Source organism: Canis lupus, chromosome 24 (assembly GCF_048164855.1).
Source record: "Canis lupus baileyi chromosome 24, mCanLup2.hap1, whole genome shotgun sequence".
Lineage (NCBI taxonomy): Eukaryota > Metazoa > Chordata > Mammalia > Carnivora > Canidae > Canis > Canis lupus.
Window position 1 is genome coordinate 35,051,231 of NC_132861.1, and position 6,000 is coordinate 35,057,230.

A 6,000-nucleotide genomic window follows, 5' to 3' on the forward strand; every position below is an offset into this window, starting at 1 on the left:
TCATTTTATCTCACTCACGCACAGTTTATTAAAAATACATTACTAAATTTTCTTTAAAAAATATTTAATTCTAAATTTAGACTTTTGTTTTATTATTAACTTGGATCTATAAACTTTATATTTCATTCCTATAATATCTATAATTTTCAAGTAATTTGTGGACCAGGTTGATTATCACAGAAAGTCTCATAAAAAAAGTGTTATACCACAATTTCCACCTTCCACAATAAATGTACACAATAAAGTGTACATTTGATTACATAAAAATTAGGTCAAACCACATATACAAATCAAAAGGCAAAACAATTGAAAAGAGATAATTGCATCATTTAAAGTATAAGGCTTAAGATCAAAACATTTAAATTGTTTTTTAACAAATGAGAAGCAAATATTGCAATAGAAAATTTGGAAAACGTTTAAGCAAGTACTTCAGAAATGAAGAAGTATGTATACAGCTATAGAAATACATAAAGAACTATTAACATATGAATAAAATGTTTATTCTTGCTTGAAATTTAGACAAATTTAAATGATATTAATTATAAAACAAAATTTTTTAAATAAAATAACTTTGTATAAATGGGAATTTTTAATGTAATGTGAAAATTTTAAACAGGCACAATATTTACAATTTGTCAGTACATAAAAATAAAAAGCATCTATTGATTGATCACTATGTACCACTCTTTTAAGCTAGTAAGTATATTAGTTCTCTAATCTGCATAACAATGTTGAGGTAGATACTGGTACAAATATTATACAAATGAGAAAAATGAGGGCTTGTGACATAGCAAGGGACAGAGCCAGAGCCAGAGTTCTGAGACAGCCTTACCTTCCCAGGCCAACTGAAAACTACTATCCTATTGCCCTGATAGAAGACTTTAAAACAGACATATCTCTGATATACACATCTATGTTAGAGATAGAAATATGCTAAGGAAATAATCATGAATGTCCATAAAGATTTAATTATTAAGTTATCCTAGCAGCATTAAAATTGCAGAAATTTGAAAATGTCAAAAAAAGATTATCTGAATAAACTAAGTCTAATAAATACAAATCATAGAGTTATAAAAATAATTTTATAGAAGACCATGAAATGATGTAAAAATGTACAATATACTTTATTTAGTAATAACAGAAAATTTAAAAATAGTGTACATTATACCATTGTTGAAAAAATCTGGACTCATAAATATCAAAGTAATAACAATTATTGCCATTGATTGACAATAATTGCTTTACTTTTATTTGTATCTGTAACATTTCTATAATATGATAAAAAACAAATAAACCTTTTATGACAGAAAAATGTGTGTGAATATATTTAATCTTCTCTATGTTGATAAGAATTAGTATTTCTAAGGAAAAAAATGAAAAGAATTCAAAATGATATTTTTATATTTGACTATATAAAAATGTAAAATATCTGAATGCTAATGTCACTGTTAGGATAATTAAAGACAAATGAAAAATGTGAAAAATAAATCATTCTCATCACTTATCACCCAAAATATTTCATATTTTTAATATATTAAAAGTTCTTGTGAATCACTAAGGAAAAAGTAGAACAAACAATCTGGCAGGAGATTAATTAAAAACAGAAGAGACATACAAATAATGAAAAACACATTAATGTATGTTCAGGTTTAGTAATGATCATAGTAATTCATTCCAGTTAGATATTGGGTATATATTACTTGTGGCTGAAATAATTCTAATTGATAAATCTATACAGTGTATAGTGTGACTATGTGTGTTTAGGAATGGGGTAAAGGTCCTGTCAGCCCATTCTCCAAAATATAGTCTTAATATCTATACCTGTCTTCATTTCTAATGTTAGTCTGATATTGCTCTGCTTTGTTTCTTCTGTAACACTTGTCCATAACAGGGAAAAAATTATTTTAAGGGAGGTGAATTATTAAGTTGTTTATTGTCTGTATATAGCAGAAGGATTGTGTAGTCTAAGGTCTTATTTGTGTTATTCACAATTATATGTCCATCACCTTGAAATCTGCCTAAAACAGTAGTTCTGTAAAGATTATAGAATTTATGACTAAATTAGTAAATGAGTTATAATGGAGGAAAAAGTTATTAAAGTGAAATTTAAGAGAAAAATCAGAACACATCCCCATTTTATTTCGTTGATGATTTGTATCTGATCTATTTAAAGGACATTCCAATGTACTGTAATTTTCAAAGTAAAATCAAGTATATTTCTGAGTTAGTTTTAAGAATCAGAGGTCTAGGGGTGCATTGGAGGCTCGGTCAGTTAAGTGTCTGCCTTAAGCCCAGGTCATGATCCCAGGGTTCTGGGATCCAGCCCCATGCCGGGCTCCCTGATCGGTGGGGAGTCTACGGCTCCCTCTTCCTGCCCCCTGCTTGTACTTGCTCTCTCTCTTCTCTCTCTCTCTCTCTTTCAAGTAAATAAATAAAAATTTTTCTTTAAAAAGAATCAGAGGTCTAAGTCAATGTCATATAATTTAATCTATAACTTTTCTTCCTCATTTGTTAAATGCTAGGGAAATGTCAGTATCAGGTCAATATACCTTATATGAGACTCATAGGAATTCTTTGCAAGGTAATTGAGGATTTAACATTGATTATTCAAATAGTTCTTGCATGAATCATACTCAGAATTTCTAAGAAAAAAATTAAGCATCTATTTTATATTGTCTCAGAAATTGCTTCTTTTCCAATTTGTAAAAAATAAAATTTCCTTAAAAAATGAAATACTATTGAAGAGATTTGTACACTCATGTTTATAGCAACATTATTTGCAATAGCCACAAGGTAGAAGCAATTCAAGTGTCAATCAACAGATGAATAGATAAGAAATTGTAGCCTATACACACAATGGCACTTAAAAAGGAAGGGAATTCTGACACATGCTGCAACATGGATAAACTTGGGAGACATGGTGCTAAGTGAAATTAATCAGACACAAAAAAACGATACTATCTGATTCCACTTAAATGAGGTACCTAGAGTAGTCAAATCTGTAGAAACAGAAAACAGAATGGTGGTTTAGAGGGGCTGGGGTGACAGGGGATAAGGAGTTATTATTTAATGGGTATATAGTTTCAGTTTTGCAAGACGAAAAGTGTTCTGGAGATTGGCTGCACAGCAATGTGAATGTACTTTAACATTACTGAGCTATACATTTAAAAACAGTTAATGGGTGATGGGCACTAAGGGGAGCGCTTGATGGGATGAGCACTGGATGTTATACTATAGGTTGGCAAATTGAATTTAAATAAAACATTTAAAAAATTAAATCTGAAAAAAACAGTTAAGATGGTAAATTTTATGTTATGTATATTTTACTACAATTAAAATGTTTTAAAAGTGAGATTGGCTATACTTCCAATAGAACTAAGTGAGTTTCTTCCTAAAGAAGAGATGATTAAAAAAAAAGAGATGATAAAAAGTAAACAAATTATTGAGAGTCAAAGCTAACTCTTTAGACAGATCCTTGAGCAATTCTCAAGAAACGAAACTTTCCAAGATGTTTTATACCTTGAACTACAATGAGGGATTGCTGTGAGGTTCCAATCAAAAAGTAATCTGGAACCTTCAAAATACAGAGGTCAATGTCAATTCACAAAGCTTGGGGAAACAGCCTTCCAGTAGCACCTGTAAATCTGAACCTAAAATCACTCACCAATTATATCTTGTATATATCAAAGACAACCCTAAACATCTATTTTTTCTGTGACAAAACTTAGATCTTCCAAATGAAGCTACTACATTTGAGTTTTTCTTTTAATTAACAGGAAGTGTATTTCAAAAACTAAACTTTTAAGATGACAAGTGGCTTTTTTTGACTTTTGGATAGACATACCGCCTCACTTAAGTTGATGGCCTTTTGCTACTGTTTTTGGTTTTGGCTTTTTGTACCACAAGAGTCTTTGTCAAACTAGGGAATGGGAGTACAAATTAGACATCTTTTGTATTTTACATTTAATCAATTACATTGTGGATGTACCCAGTTTTAAAGTACAGAAATTGAGTATTTGGAAGTCATATCATGCAGATAGAAAAGGGAGTTTTTTGTACTCATATGAAATCACAACTCACTACAATTCAAATTTATTTTTTTATTTTTTAAGATTTTATTTATTTATTTATTTATTTATTTATTTATTTATTTATAGAATAAGGGGAGAAGAGAGAGAGAGAGAGAGGAATCATAACCAGGCTCTGTGGGGGGCTCGATCTCATGACCCTGAGATCATGACCTGAGCTGAGATGAAGAGATGGAAGCTTAACCAACTGAATCACCCAGGTGCCCCTCAAATTTATTTAAGTGGCATTATCTACCATGTGCTCTTTCTCAAAGTACCTCTTAAATGTTTTTTTCAGTTCAAATCAAATGTGGATTAGTTGATTTGAAGTGTCAGTGAAGTCTAGAATATTTTCCAATTGTGGCTAACTTTGGAAAATAAACCTACATCACAGGTCCACCTCAGGGCCAGTCCCCTTTCAGCTTATCCACTACTTTGTCTGTTTAGTCACTGTGTTATCTGGATATATATGAGCCCAGGACTTTACTTTAGTATGAAAGCTATTTGTCCTTTCCTTTTATAAAGAATTTTGCATTCCTTCTAGCAAAATACTGAGGTTACGCTAAAAATAATCTTGTTCACCAGTTTTAGATTAAGACCATCACAAGCAGCATTGTGGAGAATTACTGTAAATGTGTGTGTAATGATTGCTCCAAGTCGTACCAGTAAATTACCAAGGACATAATTTGAAGTATTATAGTTAAATGAAAAAATAAGTTGCTTTTGGATGCAAAAACAACAGTATCTACTTCCAAAAAAAAAAAAAAAAAGAAGAACACAGAAAATTAAGGAAATCATCTGGATGATTTAACAACTAAATTTCCAAATAATCAAGGCTGGAGCAATCAGATTGTTCTATCTCCCTTCCCCAGTTCCCAAAGCATATATAGATCCAACCAGAATAGATTTTAAAGTTTATGTATTTCTGGAGTCATGGCATTTCACAAGTGAGAATACACAATGAGAATGCTTCCTGTCCCAGTGGCATAGGATGTTTAACGGAGCTTAATCACATCCATAGAAGTCTCTCATAAAACAAAACGTATTGCTTATGAATGACGTCTATTACTGTCTAATGTTTCTTACAGGTGGTGACTTCGCAGATGAAAGATGACTAATGCACAATACCCAAAATAAATTATATCTCCTCCATCCCCATTTCCCACAAACACTTGTTTTAAGTAAATGGAAATAAAACCAAAACAATCTGGACTGCCAAATTCCATTGTGCACATAGTGGTCATTTTCATCCTAGGACGACATCCCAACCTCCTTCCCCTTGTCCCTCACTAATGCCCTTGTCCTTTTAATTACAGAAAACATTCCTCTTGGACTTCTTCCCTAAAGAACTCAGAAGCACTTTTAAGTAACTTTTCATTACTAACATTTCCTGGCTAAGAGATTATTGAAAGATAACACCACACATAAGGATGTTTCCATGTACTTGAGTCCTCTCTGCACATAAAGATTAAACAACTCTCATAATGTAGAGCTGAGAAAGATGTAGGAGACTATGTAGTTCACACTTCCTATGTCAAAGACCAAGAAAAAGATGTAGACAAATCAGTAATTTCTCACACCATGTGATAACTCTAGTTACCTCTTAATCTAATGTCATTTCCATTCTGCCAATCTATGAAGCTGTTGACATAGCACAGAATCAGAATCAGAGAAGATGTCCAAAGCCATGTAGTTCTTTAGACCTCAAGTTAAATATTTTAAGCAAGAAGAACTAAGTACTAACTAAAATTGAGAGTTCCTTTTTTAAGGAACCAGGTAAGCAAAAATACAGGAAAAATTAAACTCGAATTTTATATCCTCCCGTGCCATTCTTATTTGCTTTCCAGGAGATACTAATAAAAAATGGAAGTGTAAAAATTTTGAAGAAGTAAAGGGACAAGCAAAGACCTTAATGACTCAAAAAAATATATAT

General features: G+C 31.4%; 1 long non-coding RNA gene across 1 annotated transcript in view; it reads left to right on the forward strand.

The window, feature by feature from the left end:
* LOC140616493 (uncharacterized) overlaps positions 1-5,285 on the forward strand; it is a 62,594-nt gene extending 57,309 nt beyond the window's left edge. The window contains exons 4-5 of the long non-coding RNA XR_012016962.1: positions 4,158-4,288; positions 5,156-5,285. This is a non-coding gene — a long non-coding RNA (uncharacterized lncRNA). The remainder of the gene's footprint in view (positions 1-4,157; positions 4,289-5,155) is intronic.
* The last annotated feature ends 715 nt before the right edge of the window (positions 5,286-6,000 follow it).